At 41.8% G+C, this 19,078-nt stretch overlaps 1 protein-coding gene across 3 annotated transcripts in view; it reads left to right on the top strand.

The window, feature by feature from the left end:
• The first annotated feature begins 7,530 nt into the window (after positions 1–7,530).
• The window catches only part of FRY (FRY microtubule binding protein), a 244,941-nt gene continuing 233,393 nt past the window's right edge, over positions 7,531–19,078 (top strand). For 2 of the 3 annotated variants that reach the window (XM_015278600.4, XM_046909844.1), the window contains exon 1: positions 7,729–7,795. The gene's annotated coding sequence lies outside the window, so the exon portion shown is untranslated. Of the gene's footprint in view, positions 7,621–7,728; positions 7,796–19,078 lie in introns of those variants that run through there. The other variant, XM_046909845.1, reaches the window with a different exon arrangement.

Here is a 19,078-nt window from a genome sequence, read left to right as displayed (position 1 = left end):
ACAAAAAACTATGCCTCTTACTACAAAGTTTGTACTGCAGTAGAAAAATAGCCTTTGATAAAAGACAGTTTCAACATAGGATAGTGACACACTTAAAGCATTTATGTGAAATGAGCATAAGCACCAGAGAGCGTAAGATTATGGCCCTGTGCATCACTTGATGGCTTCAGGTATAGTATTAAATGATATTAAATGACATCAGAAAGGTAGCCTAGAAACTTCTGTGGTATGTTTGGTGTGGATTAAAAAGAAAGGAGTATTTGTGAGGATGTCTAAACCCAGGCATCCAGAAAACATGTGCTCTTCTCTTAACCTGTTTATGGAAGTCGCTTATAGTGTTTATAGCACTTTCTGCTGGTTTGGGACTGCTTTATCCTGGTGCTTGCAGTCACCAGCACCTACTAGCAATAGTGAGCTCTGCTTCTGACGGGTATTGTATAAGAAGTTAATTCCTTTGCAGCAGAGGGATGCAGAGGAACAGGAGGAGGTAGAATGGACCGTGGAATTAATTTTCTACCCACATAAAAGCAAAGGCTATAGCAGTTGCTGAAGCAGACTCTAATATTTACTGTCCTTCACCTCCCTTCTGGCCTAGAGAACTACAGAGTGCAAAGAGAATTTTGTGCTCTGTGTAACTGCTCAGCACCAGCATAGTTGGCAAAAAGGGCTGAAAAGGCACAGGGTTGTGTACATGCACATGCCCCGATATACGCCATCAGTGTATTTCAAATGAAATCAGTATCTAGGGCTGAAGTCTGCCTGGCTTATGCTACTTCTCCCACTTCTGCTGTTTGTCCAATTAATTTACTGGGATATGTGTTTTGCCTTGAGCTAAAAAGCCTTCCTGCTTATTGCTTCACTATTTAGTATGTTGGCAAAACAGTTTCATCATTTGTAATAAATGGAAAAAACTCTGTAAGCAATGGGACAGTTGCTTAAGTCACCTAGATTATAAGCACAGGCATGAAAGCAAGGTCTAATTATTTCTGTTTTCTTGTACAGTTCATACAACTGTCATGATGTTTCAGCAGTAAAGACAACTATTTTTACATGAGCAGAACACACACAATAACCTTTTCTTCCACTCTTCCAAAGTCACCCATACCTCAGCGTGTCACCTCTATTTTTGGCTAAGATCATTAATTCATTAATGAAGACCTCATCTCCTACTTCAGAAAATTCAGATTCCAAAGATCTAATACCTATGAAAACCAAGCAGTATACACTGCAAAATGTGAAGAAGGTCTTTTATTTGCTATTCGACTGATTGTGCAGTAGTATTGTCAGCCCTAGCACTGCTGTAACACGAGAATATCTGATAGGAGACATAACATTCAGAGATTGTGGCTGTTTCCACGAGTTTCAAAGCCCATGTGTTAACTCATGCCAGTCTTATTGCTGTTCACAGGAGTCTGCAGGTAAGCATGGGAGGTTTTAGTTCTAAAATTAGGGTCTCTGTTCTCTCAAAAACCTTACTAAGTGAAAACGTGTTATATTTATGTGTCATTACCTTATTCATGCTGCCAAACACAAATCCAAGCAAGCAAACTAAAGTTAGATCCCCATATGTCTTGTTCCAGACACAGCAGTGTCACTTACCAATGCAGATCAGAGCATACAGATGAAGCTGGTGTGGTGTGTATTTAGTGAGTAACATCGTATTCGTTATGCTCCTTGAAATGTTCCAATGTGGGGACTATCATTTCAGCGCTTAGCCTAGTATTGTAATTCCTGTTAAACAACTATAATTAATTCATTAACGTTTATTTCCCAATCCCTGATTCACAACTGCTCTGAATCAAATCGTGCAATTAGAGAAGTTGTTTGTACTGAGTGTCAGAAAACACCACCATTTGCAACCCCTTCATACTGGCAGACATGGCAAGAAGACATAGAGAACTGAACACTTGAGTCCCTTAGAGGGGACAACCAATTGCAGTATTGTTCAGACTTTGGCAACCAATTGCTACCTTTTGGTTCCCCCCCCCCCAAAAAAAAAATCAGTACAATTATATGCAACTGGATAGCGAGTAGAGCTTGTGAAAAACATCTGAAGGATGTTTGTTCCCTTCATGGTGAATGTGAGTGTCTCAAGAATGTTCCTTCCTCTAAAAACTGGCTATGGTCATTATCAAAATGCATTACCTCCATTATTCTCCCAAAGACGAGTCTTCAAATGGAGTGTTTTACAGGAGGGATCTTGGAGCCACCAAACTTATCACAGAATCATGGAGTTGGCTGGGTTGGAAGGGACCTCAAAGATCGTGTAGTTTCAAACCCCTGCTGTGGAGGTTGAAACCCCTCCTCACTTCCAACAGATGCTGAACACAGCTCCATCATCACCTTCCCATTCAATTTGTTCACTCTGAATCCAACTAATACAAGACAGCAGGAGTCAGTTCACAAAACTGATGAGTAAGCAGCAGTTAAAGGCCTCTCTGCAAAGCAAATGCAGAGATAAATAAAGCTGAGACTGTATTCGAGAATGTAGTTTCTATTCATTTCCATGATCCTGGATTTCACTGAAGGGAAACGGGGTTTTCTTGGATTGCCTTAAATAAAAATAAAAGGGCAAGCTCTGCCTAACAAGAAATGATGTCATTTTAGATATTTTCATGTTACTTAAAAATAGTCCTCAATGTTAGGAGAGAAAGGAAGTATCAGCTCTTCACAATAACAACTTCCTCTTTTGTCCTTCCTTAAATGTAGCATTTGTTGAGGTAGGAAAAGGAGTTTGCAATATCACATCTTTGACAGAACTTGTCACAACTGTTTTGAGCACAGAGAACTGACCTTTGAGTACTACCAAAGTGTACATGAATGCAGTGCAATAGCTGAAGAGTGCCTGTTCTCTGTGCACTTCAAAAAATCAGGGAAGAGTCAAGCAGTAGGGTGCATAGTGCCTTTGTTCTCTTTGTCACCATTCTGATTCATTCAATCATTTTGAAATTTTCTAAAGATTTCTGTTGTCCTTCATTGCCAAAATGCTATTAACCAGAGAAGAGGAAGAAAGTAGAAAAGTTGGGAGCTTCAAGACATGTTAGCTGCTGGGACAACCACTCTTCCAAAAGACACCATAACAATACACTGCTGTTTAGTGTACCCAAATGCCCAACTACGAAAACGATTTTTTATTAACTTCATCAAACTGACAAATTAGCAGTTGCAACTTTGACTGACTGCTTTTTCCAAACATTCATTTCAACCATGTTTCCTTGTTTCCATGGAAACAGAAAAGAAGAAAACAAGGGAACCCAAAGTGCCATATTCTAAAACTCTTTTTACATCCATTTAAAAGTTATGCTATAACATTTCTGTTACTGTGGCTTCTGAATATCTGTTAAATCATCAAAACAGCCATTTAAAAGCCAAAACATGCAGAAATAAAATGTTAAAGAAAACACCATCTAAAATACACCGAGCCTTAGAGAGAGCTCCCATACAAACTGCGTGATCTCTAAAAGGTTGCAGACTATTCTATCAAATGACAGCCCTGCTCCCAGCCCTTCAGCCAGCATGCACGCCTCATGAGTAATCACTTCGGGCTGGAAATTCAACCTCCACTACCCTTGTAAGGATAGAGGCATTCTAATTTGTTTGCAAAGGACTTAGGTATAATTATTCATTATTATGATGATCTGCCACTGTCATTAGGTAAATAATAGAAAACAGTGACAGGAGAGTTCAGCTGGTCAATTCTCTTCCCCTTCCATGCACTGACTTTGCACAGATCCCAGTTTCCACACTCCTGTCTCCTTCAGAATTTCCTTCAGTGTTCCACTTCATACCCTTTAGTTCTGTCCCCATATTCAGCCAACTCATACTTTTTTCCAGTATCTCCTATAATACCTTCTTTATCTTCCGTCCTTCCTTCTCCTTCAACACATTTTTATTCCCTTTCCACACATACTTCTTATCCTATCCACCTGCCTTCATCCTATCACTTCAGTACCCTTTCAGACCTCAGCCTCCCGTTCCCCTGAGATTCGTTCAGTGTCCCGTGATTCTGCACTTCTCAGTTCTCCTTGTTCTTCAGCAATGTTTCCCTTAATTCCAGTTTCTTTCAGGAAGTATACCCAAATGCCCCATATTCCTTCATTACTACACAACCCTTTGACACCACAGTGCAGCTAATTCACTTTTTCTCCTTCAGTTAGCATTGCGCTTGACTTCTAGCAGCTTTTTCTACCAAGCTTTTGATCCAATTTAAGAAATTACTGAACAGTTCAGTAGCTGAAACTTTAAGATTATCACATCTCTTTTTATTATAAGATATTCTTTGTATTCATAAAAATAGTTGTGTTTTGTGGTCAGGAGGGCAGAAAAAGCTGGATGATGCTCATCTGCATTTCAAGAATGTGACTTCTGACTTCAGCGAACAATGAAAATGATGATACCTGAAATAAGATCATCCTGCCTCCATCCTCAATCATTTTAAGGTACAAATTAGAGCAAAACTCGCAAACACCCAGCTATACCCTTCCTAAATCTTGTCAGACATTCTTGGTGTGAAAATCTCATCACGTTTGAGTGACGTGCAGTTAATGCTGGCCTTTTTCCAGTTGCTGTCTAACATAATGCAACTTGATAGTCAGCTCCCTGTTTCCGTCTAGCTCTAGGAACTGTCAGATATAACATACTGGGCAGAGCAGGTTTCAGTCTTTTTTTAAAATCTCGAGTACTTCAAAGAGCAATGCTCGCATTAAGCACTAGGTTGGCAGGACCCCACCTTCCACACCCAAAAGACTGATGGGATGGAGTTGCATTCTACGGCTAGCTACCCATTATCAATAGCAACTTCTACAAACATTAAAAAATCAGACTTAGCCTAATCTGTGGCTTTAAGAGGAATCCTAGTTAAATGTTATTACAAATCTAGTTGCCCTGAGGACACAGGGGCTCACTGAATCCTTTCTAAGACGCAATTTCTCCTCTGTTCTTCTTGTGTCCTCAAAGGGTAGCAATTTTCTCCCAGCACACACTATCAGCAATTACAATCAGTCTTGTAGTGGCACAGCTGTGTAGTAGTTAATGTAGGGTTAGTGTATTCCAGGGAATCAGCTGGCATTTATCTTGCTCAGCATATTGCTCACTCCTGGGGATGAATTTTGTGTGTATAACCTTAAATCCTGGGAATCCAGTGCCTTTTGAAAGTTGCAATGTAGAGATTTAATTGGGGTTCTCCATGAAGATTTACAACCCCAGCAAATTTTGTAAGATGCTTTCCAAGAGCTTTATGGCAACCTACAAGATACTGCAGCTTGTAAGGGTGCTGCACATAAGGACATCTCTTTTCCTGTATCTCCTTGGAATATCCTTGTGTTTCTGCTAATTATACATTATCTTCATTAATTAATTGCTATAAAGGTCCACCTCTAAAATGAAGAAGCTGATTTTTCTAATAAAGTAAACCCTAAGACACAGATGAGATGTTTCCTGATCAACAGTTGACTTCCTATGAAGACGACTAACTGGGGAATACTGGTGCTCAGGCAGAATTATCTACCTGCAGTTTTCCTATGGAACATCACAGATGAGATTTCAGGGGAGGCAGAAGCACTGAATTAGATAGTAGCTGCTGTAAAAAAAAACAGTCTCTCACCTCCTCACGCTGAACACATACTAACTTTGAGCCCACAACCTCCATGGGAAACATATGATAAGGTTTTTAACTGTTCTGACGTTGACACAAAATTCTTAAGAGCTTGTGTTGTGGAACAATAAGAGGCACAGGAATACAGGCGAAGTCCAACTACCCCATTCTCCCCAATGTGTCAGGTCTGCGTGGCAGTGATGTACAGCACAGATGCTGTATAGATGATGTATAGGCAACTCTTCCACTAACCTGTGATAACTTGATAGGTATGTCCTTGTTGGATAAAGGAGTCTCATTCACAATTACTCTCCTAGATTTAAGTGTTTTAATTTAAAAACTAATTGGTATGAGTTACCTTAATGTAAGTTTTATGTCATACGATGATTTATTTGCCATTGAGGTGCCTAACTGTAAAGTAGCATGTGATTTATAATAGATGCAGAACCATAACTAGCATATTGTATAGTGTCTGCTGTCACCATCACCCTTACTAGAATCCTAGGATGGTTTGGGTTGGAAGAGATGTTAAAGATCAGTTCCAAGTGGGTTCCAACCCCCTGCCACAGACAGACCAAATTGCCCAAAGCCCCACGTAGCCTGGCTTTCAACACTTCCAGGGATGGGCCAAAGTCCTCTCTTCTGATCCTGACCTACAAACTCTGAAGCACTGTCATCCACCCACCCCTCAGGAGAGCTGCATAGGGGGTTCTTCACATAGACGGCAGCTCTCACTCCTCATCTTCCGTCTAGTTTTAGCCTGGAATCCTAAGTGGTGCAGGACTTAAGTGATTATTTTGCTATTCTGTCCTGTTGTCTGCCAGTGTGCGCTTCCAACTTCTGAAACTTCTTTCAGTTTAACAAGTCAAATGGAAAACCGGGGTGAAAGTCTCAAAGGTATTACATTCCTTGAGATGTCACAAGAATTCAGAGAGAGGTAGATGAGGCACCCCAATTAGTCGCACCACTAATTAATGTCACCACTAATCTCACAGTTTTACTTCAGCTTGCTATTAATTTGGAAAGATTAATGACACATGCAGTCAGACCAGCCACTCAGCATGCACACAGCTCAGCACATGGACGCTCACCTGACCCACACACACGAGAGAAAACCTACAGGTGAGCGGCAGGAGGGTGGAAGCACAAGGAGAGAAGGAATGTCCACCCCTAGGAAGCCAAGTGCACCTGCTGTGCTGTTCAAGGAACAGCACGCTCCTCACAAGATAAAGACATCAGGTTGCTTTTTTCAAGCCATCTTCCTAAAGCTGAGTAGCAGTTGGTATTTTCCCCGGTACCCCATCTCACGAGTTTTTTTTTTTTCACAAGCCAACACATTCACCATTAAACAAGGATGATCTCCACACGACTTGTATCTTGTGTTCCCTCTGTATTTCTGAAAACGATATAAAACACGGGCGGTTTCAAGCCTTTACAGGCTGGCTCCTCTCAGACACACCGTCACCTTGCCGTTATCTGACATTGCAGGCTCAAGAACCCCTCTCTTCACAGTTCCTCGCCGGCTCCCGCACTTGGCAGCGAACGGAGCGCCGCCTTATCAGGGCGCCTCTCAGAAGCTCCCTTCTGAATACTGAGCAGCAATTGCCGCACGCTTCTCCTTTTTCTGCTTTGTTATTTCATTTAACCCCTGAAACACACATCCCCGCGAGGATTTCGGTTTAAGGACACTTTATTACCGGATACTAGACTGAAAACCCCGATGCTTTTATTCACAGCTGCAGACAGAAGCCCCACGCAGCGGGGGCGGCACTCAGCCACCCCTCTCCCGGGGCTGCCGGTGCCTCCCACCACGAAGCACAGCGCAGGCAGTACAACGAAGCCGCCACAGCCGCCGCCGCCTCACTGCCAGCCCAGCCTTGGCTGTCGCCCCTCCCGGCGCGGCCCGGAGGGGAGGAGCCGCCCGCCCCGCCCCGCGCAGGGATCTCCAGGCGGGGCCGTGCTGAGCGGCACCGCCCTTATCTGCCTCCTCGGTTTCCCCTTCCCCGCCCGGCGGCGGCAGGACCCAGGTGGGAGCGGGGCGGTGCCAGACGCGCTGAAGGAGGGCCGGGCTGACTGCGGGCTGTGGTTGCCGCCCGCGAGGGAGGGGTTGGGCGGAGGAGGCCGGGCTCAACTTTGACAGGAGCGAGGGAGGGAAGGAAGGCAGGAAGGCGCCGCTGCCGGGGCTGCGTTCGCTGTGCGCAGGTGAGTGCACGAGCGGGCGGCGGGTGCGTGGTGCGCGTCCCCTCCGCGTGTGGGAGGGCGGCGGACGGCTGAGGCGGCGCTGGGCCGTGTCGTGTCGTGTCGTGCCGTGCCCCGCTGGTAGAGGAGGGGCGGCGGCGGCGGCGGGGTGCGATCACCGGCTCCGCTTCGGGTCTACGCGGCGGCTTTCCGTCCCGTCGCGGCCCGGGAGAAAGTTTGGGGGCTGTTGGCAGCGTGGCGAGGGTCCGCTTTCCTCTGAGCTCCCCGTGCCTCCTGCGGGCTCGCCCACCCTGCAGCAGCCGCCTCCTTTATTGTCTCCCCGGGCCGATCGGAGACAAAAGCCTCTCAGCCGCCGCCCCACCTGCCGCCCCTCGGGCCGTGCGGGGCCGCCTGAGGCGGGGACGGCGTGTGAGGGACAGTGCCCCGCTCCGCGCCGGCAAACTTATCTTTAGATGTGCCTCCCGTCTCGGTGTGCTTAAAAATAGCTTCGTGTTTATTTAAGGAGTGGGAAGTAATGCGATTCGGGAGGCCTGGGTGGGTTTGGGGTGGTTTTTTTTTTCTGTGCTCGTTATTAAATAGCGCCCTTTTGGGTGAGGTGCTGGTACAGGTGTCCTGCGCCGTCTTTCTGAAAGGCTGGGCTATTTGCCTACAGAAATAGCAACACCGCGTGTTCGACTGTTTGCCTTTTTTCTTTCCTTCTTTTAAGGCCAATACGTGTATTTCAGGGGAAAAAAAAATGGGTAAGATGAGTCTATAAGCGTGGTCTAGTTAATATCCACGGGTATGCACTGATGCTTTTACTTCTTGAATGTCTAAGTAGAGTTTATCTTAAGGTCTCACCTTAAGCATGGGAGCGAAGGTGCTCATCGCTGTGTCCTCCTCCATGGCCATGTCTTCAGGCTGAGGTGCAAGGTCTCAGCCATGTGTATACATACAGCTGACCCACGTAGGCACCTGGTAACTCTTTTTGTGGCATTACCTGAGAGGTTTTGATCTGTAGTTCCCTTCTGTACTGTCATCTCTGCTTAGAAGATCTGCAGCGTGTTGGTGGTGCAGGTAGGAGTGATAACTGGCAGTGTTGTTTATTATTTTGTACATTAACCCTTCGGTTTTCTTTTGGCTACTGTATTTCAGCTGATCCTAGTGACAAAACCATCAGTTATATCAAGCCTAATAGTCATGTTTGTTTATACCATTTCTGCTGATGTGACTTCTTAGAAAGGAGAAGTTGGTTTTTTGGTTTTAAAGACACTGTAAGTATATGGGAGACATCTTAGAGTGTAAATGAAAAAGGAAAAGTGTATGTCCAGTAGGGGAAGGAATTTTAAGAAAAAAGCTTGTAATTGTGGGATCATAGAGTATTTCAGGTTGGAAAAACCTCTGGATGTCATCTCATCTATCCAACCCCTCTCTCACAGCAGACCCGGCTGCTCAGGTTGTTCAGTCATTGCCCTGGTGAGTTTTGAGCATCTCTAGGGATGGAAATTCCACTCTCCCCCCTCCCCCCCCCCACTGGCTGTGGTGGTGCTGGCGTTTGACCACACTTGCAATGAATTTTTCTTTATCTAGTAGCAATTTCCCGTGTTGCAATTTGTTTCTTTCCTCTTGCTCTGTCTCTGGCACCCCATGTGCTTCCATCTGCGGGTGACTGGAGCCATATGCTGTGTAGTCCTGGGAGCTAGCAGACAACAGTAATGTTTTGGACCAACGTGCTGATAGTTTCATGACATCATACTAAGTACTGTTGCTAGATTTCATGCTCACGAATTAGATATGTATTCTTTCCAAATCTGTGCTTAACATTTCTTATTTATTTGAATGTGGTTAATAGCAGATTAGTATATTAATTTAATAGTCATAAAGTGAACACCTTAACATCGTTGAAGACTATTTGTTGTTTTCTTTTTTAAACCAAATTAGCATCTCAGTTCATCCACCTGTGTTTGTCCAGTTGTGTTTGCTTACTTGAATTTGAGATGCTTTGCTCCCAACTTTTCCTACAGTCTTCCTACCATTAACAGTACTATAAAGCATACTGGAATGGTGTAAGAGCCCACTTATTTGAATGAAAGGAAGGCTTTCAGCTGTAATCTTGACTTAACATTTTCTTTGGGAAGGGATGTGCTTTGAACAATGGCGTACAACCTATTATTACTAGGAAGTTGCTTTTGTACCATATAGGCATTGTTTAATTCTCTGGAGAAGCCTTGGCTGATATTTATAATGCTGTTGTGGGGTAAATGCTGTGTGTACCTTTTTTAGTTCAGTGGGAAAAAAGAATGGTTTTAGGCTGTGCAGAACAAAAATCTCCATGCTCTCCATTGTGTGACACATGACTGCCAAAAGTACTTGTTTCTTAATTTGCATAAATTCTTGGATGTTGCTGGTAATATTTCAAGAGCAGGAGAATGTATTTTTAACGTGATTCATAGTGTGTCACTTCTGGACATGTCTGGGTAGCGTTTCAAAACATTAGTATAACTCTGCTTAATAGCAAGTGCTTCTGAATAGCTCATACTTTTCCATTAGAGCCCTATCAGATAAAAGCAGTTTGAATGGCTGGCTGCACTGAATTTGATGATATTTGAAATTGTTTGATAAATAATTTAACTCTCCTTTCCAGATAGCATCTGCCATTTTGTAACGACTGTAACAACTGACAGTTAGGCTCATTGGCTTCTATTAATCCTAGTGAGCTTTTACTTCAGAGAGAAATCAAACCTGTGCAAGTATTATGTTTTGGTTTGTTTTTCTTTTCAATCTACCCCTGCAGTGCTTATACATATCTAAGATATTCGTGACATGCATAAACATCTTCTGTAGGCTGACTGGATTCTAGATAATATATCTGAGCTTTGAATATTTACAAGTACTAATGTTTTAGGGCTTTTAAATCATGTTTTCTGTTTCAAAAGTGGGCTACTTTGTTTTCCCCAGTCTGTGTGAATCTCCTGTTAGTGGGTCATTATGATAAAATAAACAAACTCCTTACATGTTCCCACTCTAGTAATGCCTTCAGGGAGCCTGTAAAGGCTTTACTTGACTGACAGTATCTGAGAATGATCTGCATCATTGCTGTGTTGCTTTATCTTAGACTGTTGGATCAAAATCTTGGAAGGGGAGATTGTCGTATGTCTGTAAGCAGGCAGGGATAGCAGTGATTTGTATAATAAATTTCAGTCTGAATTTGGATAAGAATATAAAACTGGAATACGCTTGTTGGGCTCTTGAACATTCTATATATCATAGTGTGCACAGAAGGCTGTTGCTCTCAAATTTTAAAATTACTGTTACAGGAGAGAATTCCCTGATGCAGCTTATAGTGTTGCAGCTTTATGGCCTGGAGGACTGAATATAAGAACGACTGTTCTAAATTAAACGTGGGGTCTGTGATGATGACTAACAACAGATGCTTCAGTGGGAATTGTAAGAACAGAAATGAGATAATTTGCATCCAATATTCGAGGTGAACCTGATGCTATTTGCTTTGGAGTTGGCTTAAAACACACATAGCGAAGTTTAATGTCCTTTTCAGATCTTAATTAAGATTATGATCATTTTGAACATACTTGTTGCTGATGTAAATGACCAATCTGTATCTGTGGCTACTTCGAGGTGTAGCAAGTTTCTGCAAGCTAACTGTTTCCTTACTTGTTTTTGATGCCATACTCAGACCAAATTCACAGAATATTTTCCACTAAATTGAATGACTTGTGCTAATGTGACATTTGGGGAAAAGGAGGTGCTTCTGCCCACATCCTTACACTTGGGGCTGTAGCGCTTCTAACACCGAACTGAGTGTGAAACTGCCTGGCTTCAGGTAACTTCTCTGTGTCAGAGCAAGGTCTGGAACAGAAGCTGTGTCTCAGAGATTCCCATTATCATCAGTTTGTTGGATGTTCACAGCTTCTCCTGTAGAACGGATGGTTGATGTTTTATTTTTAATCGTTATTAAGCAGAGAGCCTCCCAAGCTTTCTAATTAGGTCTTTTACTTTGGATGTGGATAACTTGTGAAGTTGGTGTTCCAACAGCTGTCCCAGTAAGTGTTCAAGTATTTCATACACAGACAGCATCAATAAACACGTCTAAAATGGGCTGCTAACCTAAGACTTACCAGAGACTCCTAAGAGATGAGAAATCTTTGTTCAGAAGGAAGAGCAGAAGATTGACTTAAATGCAAAAAAACCCCAAAGCATTTTTGTTGTACAGTTTGTTTCTGAATAATGGTCAGTTCCAGTACTGGTATCATCTTGAATCTGGGATACTTATCTCTAAAATTTACAGTCCATTTCTGAATAATGTTAAATTCCTGATGTTGGTGGAAAAACTATGCTCTGTGCTAGATGACCACGTGTTTGTGAACATGTTAAAATAGTCCGCGGTAGAATGGCACCAGTCAGTTTTATTCAGTAAATGCCCATGAGTTTAAGCATGGATTTCTTTGTGGTATTTACTTTTTCTGACTTTTTTGAACTTTACAGTGTTTGCATGCAGCCCTTTGTAGGATTCTGAAAGGTTTACAGTTTGCTGGCAGAATTCTGCAGCACCTTCTACAGGCTTCAGACAGTCTCTGTGCTCCATTTGAGGACATGTATTTTTGATCTTCAGTTGAGATTGCACAGAGTGCTGTTTGAGACGAGTGTTCCTTTGACTTCTGCCTGGGGTGGGCTGGATGTTTTGTGTTTCCTTTTTCCAGAAAAGAAGTCTGTGACTTCTGTTTGTGTACCAAACTGGCCCAGAAAGGAGCACCATGGTTCCTACGTGAGGGTCCACCTCCTGCAGACTAGAAATCAGTAGGCTGCTTCATGTGATAATCCACCATCTCACATAATTGGTTGCTAATATTTCTACCAGTTTGTCATTAAAAACTGTTTTCCATGGAACACTGAGTATTTGCAACAGGTCTCCTCATTCTGTTCTGCAGCAGCCATGGCATTTGTGCAGGCAGCCATAGCAGGAGGCTGCTGTAGGTGTCGATGCCTGTCTGGGGAGTGATGGGAGAATTTCTGGTGACTGTACAGTCGGGGCGGCAAGAACTAAACTTAAAACTTGGATTTCTGCCCCTGACAACCGAAGTTTTCTTTCCTAATATTGCCTTGGTAAAAATCGTAGGTCTTATTTACTTTTTTTTTTTTGATGTTTTGTTCACGTCAGCCAAGAAATGTCCGTAGATGTTTTAAGCAGATACCTGAAAGCCTAAAGGCAAAAGTGTAGTGTGTGTTCACTTTTGTACTTGAAACTCAATTCTTGAAACTTTATACTGAAAAAAATATATCTTACAAATTCCTTGTCATCTTTTTAAATGAGCTGGAACAAAGTATGGCTATGTGATAATAGAAATACTGTTGCTCAAGTCCATAGAATATCGGCCCGTACTTCAAGGTAACGTGCTTTATTTCATCTCAGCTACGTAAGAGCACAGATAGTTAGAGTGCTTTGAAAGAAGTTGAAATACATGTGTCAGTCTTCATTGTGAAATAAGTGATTGTTAAGACGTGGATTTATTTTATTTCTTGTACCGTAGCCTGTGGTTTGTCTTGGAGCAGAAATTGCAAAACATCCTGACCCAGCTGTGACATGGAACACAGACTTCTAGGAATTCCCTCCAGAGCGTCCCTCTCCAGTCAGATGGGAACTTTTCTGTGTGCCACATATGTGAGAGAGTGAAAACATTCAACAGTATTATATGATGCTGCTGTCTTTTGAATGAATTATTAGGTGTACTTATTTAGCTAGTAATTGGTTTTCCATTACGTGTTATTTGCATAATAGGTTTCTGAAAAAAGAATCTTTATCTCAGCTAATGGGAGACTTTGGTTAGGAACAGAACACATATATCTTCTGCAGGGCTTCTACTGTGATCATCATACGTATACCTGACAAGCTGTAGAAGAACAACATAGCTGGGTTTTATTTGGTATTGAGAGTACCACCTTCCTGCTGCTGCCCAAGGGCTGTGGCTTTAGCCTTAGCATGTACTGAAATGCCACAATGATCCTGCAGTTAGCATTGGCACTGAGGGTAAAACAGGCAACAGGTAACCCACCAACCGTTTTAAATGTGCTAATGCAGTTGTAGACAATTATTAAGTGGGAAAATACATACATCACTATATATTGAAGTACTTCTAACAGACTTCACATCACTTATTTCAGAACTCACTGCGCTACAATATAAAAAAATGGAGATGAGTTAGAAGGAAAGCTGTATGTATTTGCTTAATCAGAATTTGTTCTGAAATTGATTGGTTCTTAGATATGCTTTCAATGTAGTTATTATTAAATGATTATTTTCAGTACCTCAAAATTCTACATTTTATATCCATGAAAAGGTTGTGTTGCTCATTTGAGATCTTTGCAGCAATGCACAATCTGAAGAAGTTATAGTGATGATTAAACATTTTCATTAGAAATCTTCAATCCTTATTAGAAGATTTAGAATAAAAAGCAGTAACACCTGCATCTTTCATATTTTATTTGCCAGTTTCTTCCTCTTCTTGATTAAATGTGGTCGATATTAACAGCAGACACGTTATCCTATGAGGTCTGGGGCTAAGAAAGTTCAGTTTCATAGGAATTTTTCTTATGGTTCATCTGATGGTAATGATCATGGTAGAATTTCTCTCCATGTGAGCCTTGTTAATGTGTAATGTGATGTGAGCCTTTACACCAGCCCGTGTCTCAGCTATGGCGTGCACCGGAGCTGTCCATCAGAAGCAGTTCTTTACTGGGCTGTTTCCAAGGAGCACGTAGTACGTTAACTGCCTCTGAGGTCACTGTTCTAGCAAAAATGGGTAATGCTTCCCAAGCAGTTGAGAACTATTGGGAGGGGAAGAGAGAGACATGTTTGCGGACCCCGTGATCACATAAGCTTCTTAGCTTTAGCAGAGCAGACCTGAATTCTGTGTTTCAATTACTGTGCAACACTTGGGCTCTAATGCTCCCTATAAGGATATAAATCTCAAAAAAATAAAATTGTTTGTTCATGAGAAGTGCAAAACATTCTGAAAACAGATAATATTTCTTGGAATGCCTGTTATCAACAGGGGATTACTGGAAGCACCGGCCTGTTTTTTAAAATGTGGGTCAGGTATTCCGTTAATGATTTTTTTCATAAGTTGTAAGTTTTCATTATTAATTTGAAAGCTACAATATCTACAGTTTGTTCAAGCAAGGCGTTTTGATGAGCGTGTGTCTTGCAGGTTAATACCCTTATCCTGAAAATCTAAGCAAGAGTTTGTACAAGGAGCGCAGTCTTGCATGTGGGATTAGGGCATCTGTTGGAACGAATAGCTTTAACATTGCAGATATTAAGCTCCTGCAGTTTATTAAAAATACATGTGGAGTCAGTACCCCAACACAGCGTTTGACTCCATTCGAGTAGAGAGGATTTTTATGAAATGTTATTTTAGTTCAGGGCTGTTGCAGTGTCATTTAATCAGTTTTGTCTGGAAGTCTTATTACACAAGTCATGTTGCAATTAATCTATACCATGCAATTAGGGCACTGATTTTTATTTCTTATTGGGTGATTTCCTATTTTTTTTTAATTTCAGAAAGGATAATGGAAAACTATTTTCTGTCTGTAATGATTAATTACAAGAAGTGTGCTGTCAGTAATGATGTGTTGTGTGTCCTCAACAGTTTAGTCTTACACTACGTACAGGAGATGAGATGGGAAAGCAAAATGTAGAAGAGAAATAAAAAAAAAATAAGAACGGTAAAGATTGCAAAGATAAATGGCATTTATAAATTAGGGAAAACTGATAGATTGATAGGCATTTGGTGGTGGCAGGGGTAAGAATTGAATGTAAAAGGGGTATAATAAAGGACAATAAAGGATGAAGGAGGGGAAAACTGGCATTTCAGTGAGGTGAGAAATGGGGACAGATAAAGCCTTTTGAAAATCAGTAGTATTTCAAATGAAGTACGGTGTACAGGTCTGCATCTGTTCATTTTAATATGTTCTTCTAAAGAATGTGTTTTTCTAATTCATGTCAAACTGACTTTTGGGAATAAAGTCTTACCTTTCATTGCATGATTTGGTAGCTGTGACAGATTTGCTGATTTTTAACCATGTAAGGACAATGGTGGAAAGTGGAACAAGGTCCTTCTGTCACCTCATACACTCAGGAAAGTCATGCTGCAGTGACACTGCTTCTGCAGTCTAAGTATGGCAAGTAAATGGACTATGGCCATTTACAGCAGTCTCATGAGAACGTAAGCAGGTGTCCTTCAGTACAAAAATAGTTCAGTATTGCTTTTGCAGTTACTCAAGTGCTTGCTAACGTCATCTCAGAAGGTAAAACACATCATTTATTTCCATTTTCTTGTATACATCCAGTATCTTGTATACTAGATGGCAAACACTGCCATTATAAAAAGGAAGAGAGGACATCTGCCTGTATATTTAGCCCTGACTGCTGTCCTTGGGGTCACATGGGATGTTAGAAAGGTGAGGACCTGCTGGAGTCACTACTGGGGAGCAGAGAGGAGCGGGCAGTAGGGGAGGGCAAGTCAGAGGCCAGGAGACTGCAAAGTGTGGGTTGGCTTCCAGCTGGGAGCAGCACCCTGCAGCCACATTTGCAGGGCAGGGACCAACTTGGCCATAGTGTGGTGCAGGTCTGTCCCGGAGAATGGACCCAGATCCATGGGGAGCTGCGTGGTGAGCAGTGTGGGGCAGCTCTGTTCGGGGCGTGGGCTTGCTTCTTGTTCTGCCTTGTATTTACCCGTGCAGGCATAACTCAAAACCAGTGTTTTCTTTGGGGAGCTATAGCTGTAGATGGTTATTCAAATACAAATTTGTTACTGCTGCTTTTTAGAAGCAGCAGTTCTCAATGATTTGATAGTCTCCCTCTAGGGACTGTTGAGATTTTTTTCCTAGGTAACCACTGTAGTTTGCTGGGTTGGAAATAAGGTCCTCCAAAAAAAGAGTTCCTGCGTGGACCTCATGGTTACAGGTTAGATTTGATTCTGAGCTTTTTAAATAGAGTCAATAACGACAGACCAGCTTGGATTCTTCTTGTGTGCAGTTGTATTACTAAGGATTCCTGGTTTTGTTCTTTTATTAAAGCACAACTTCAGAGACTGGAAGCTGTGGTTTGGGGATTTCTCACTGTCTCTCATGCTTTCACATAAAATCAAGGTGGGGAAACAAAACAGGGCTGTTCATCTGGAGTCTGCGTTAGGTTTCAGCTGCAGATGCTGGTGTAAATTATGTTAATGAAAGGCCAAAACAAACAGTTCAGAGTGTCCATCTTGTTCTATCCGATCTCTGATAGGACAGTGTGAAACATTTGGTGTGAATGCAGGTATTTAATGTGGTGACATCATTAGTTGTTGCCAGTTCCCACTGCTGTTTTGTGGGTTTTTTTTTTGGAGTGAACTAACAATTTAAATTGATAAGCATATTTAAAAAGAAATAATTGACTTGCATAAGAAAGTTATAAAAATAGAAAAGGTTGAGATTCCTTTAGTTCCTACTGTCACTGCTGTCAGTGGAGGGAGACATACTGTGGGAATGGAAGGTTGCTGTTCTGCCTTTTTTTTTTTTTCACTGTCTTCAAAGTCGGTTTTTTTTAATGCTGTGGGTTTTTATTGTTTTTTGTTTTTTGTTTTCCTATTGCAGTGTTCTTTTTTTCCCCTTGAAAGCGTTGCTTTAGAGTCTTTTCTCCCTTATAACACTGGCCTAGCAATTCACATGCTAATAACGTGTTTGGACGTATATAGTAGGAGTATCTATGTTCCTACCAGTCACAAATGAGACTCTGTTCTTGGAACAGCCTGATTACGTTCCCCATCCCTTGGGAGGATCTGTGTGCTGCCTGCAGGACTCCGGAACAACTTGTGAGGGCTGGAAGTACCCATTGGCACTTAGGTCACTGCATCCAGCTGAGAAACAGCAGTGTTCAAATGAAGTCTGAAGCAGTCTGTAATATTATCGCTCTGCTTCTAATTTCTGCTACTATTAGAAGATAACAGAAAGGAAGAAAGAAAGAAATGGCTGAGCTGGTTTTCAGTTCTTTTGAAAGGTTTAAATAAATTGCACAGGTTGGAATTTTGTTTTCCCTTAGGAGAAGAGCACATCGATCCTTAATGTGCCACATAAGCTGTATTCAAGCATATGCCAGTTTTTCTGTACAATTTTTAAGACTGGAGAATTCTTACAGTAGCAATTGTAGTAGCTTAAAATGGTAGATAACACTTTACTACATCATAAAAACTGTGCTTGAGAAAAGATTAAAGAGGCAGAAATTATACTGTTAGCTATTAATAGATAGTGCTATGGATACAGTGGTACTGTGCTGGATAAAAAGTGAGCATCATTTGAAAAAGAAAAGATACACGTGCAGGTTATGTATTTGCTTACTGAAAATCAGGAAAGATTCTGTAGGAGTTCACATTGTGTGAGGTGCGGTGCTGACATGCATTAGGAGGTACCTCAACAGAGGGAATGAAAGAAAATACACATCGTTGAGATTTCAAAGTAAACGTTCTTCTGTGTTACTGGCTTAATAGATGATGCAGACCCCCAAGTGTTTGGGTTTTTTTTCCTGATCTAACCATATGAATTAATTGTCAGCAAAGATAGGAATATGTGTGCTTATATGTGCAGCCATTTGCTGTCAAGACAGAGAACAGAAATACAAGTCAGTGTGTGACAACAATGATCAATAGGTTTTGGAATGCCTTCCGTATAAAGCCAGATTGAGAAGATAGGCCGTTTCAAACTTTTTCCACTTTGAACTACATGAAGAAGCTGGCCTTCATTGTTTGTCCCGTCTGCCCGTTCTAATGGATGAGTGAAGTGTGTAATGAGGTCAAAAAAGCTCAAATATGTAAGAAGCTCCTTTCTCATGGTGTGTAATTAGTTTGGGATTAACTGACAGAGATGTCTGAGTGACAAGGAGATGCTGGTATTGCTACAACAAACGTTTAGGTGCTTAAGTGTAATATGTATATGTAACATATAAATTACTTGAGTATTTTTGAATTCCTTTCAGCTGTAAATCCCTGTGCTTAAGAACATAAGCAAATGAGATGGAGCAACTGAAAGCACACATTTCCAATCGGAATTGTCCACCATCGAATTTCTTGCACCTTCTGTCAAACCATCTGCTGCAGGCTAATGAGTAGCCAACGTGCTGCATTAGATGAAGCACTAATATGAGCTGTTCTGATGGCTCCCATGTCCCTGCCAGTGGGAACCCTGTGGTTAATGGAGCATAGAGATACATTTTTGAGGGCTGAGTGGCAAAGTGTTCTTGCTATGAGATGCCATGCTGAC

The sequence above is a fragment of the Gallus gallus genome, chromosome 1 (genome assembly GCF_016699485.2).
Source record: "Gallus gallus isolate bGalGal1 chromosome 1, bGalGal1.mat.broiler.GRCg7b, whole genome shotgun sequence".
Lineage (NCBI taxonomy): Eukaryota > Metazoa > Chordata > Aves > Galliformes > Phasianidae > Gallus > Gallus gallus.
This window is presented reverse-complemented; position numbering and strand designations above follow the sequence as displayed.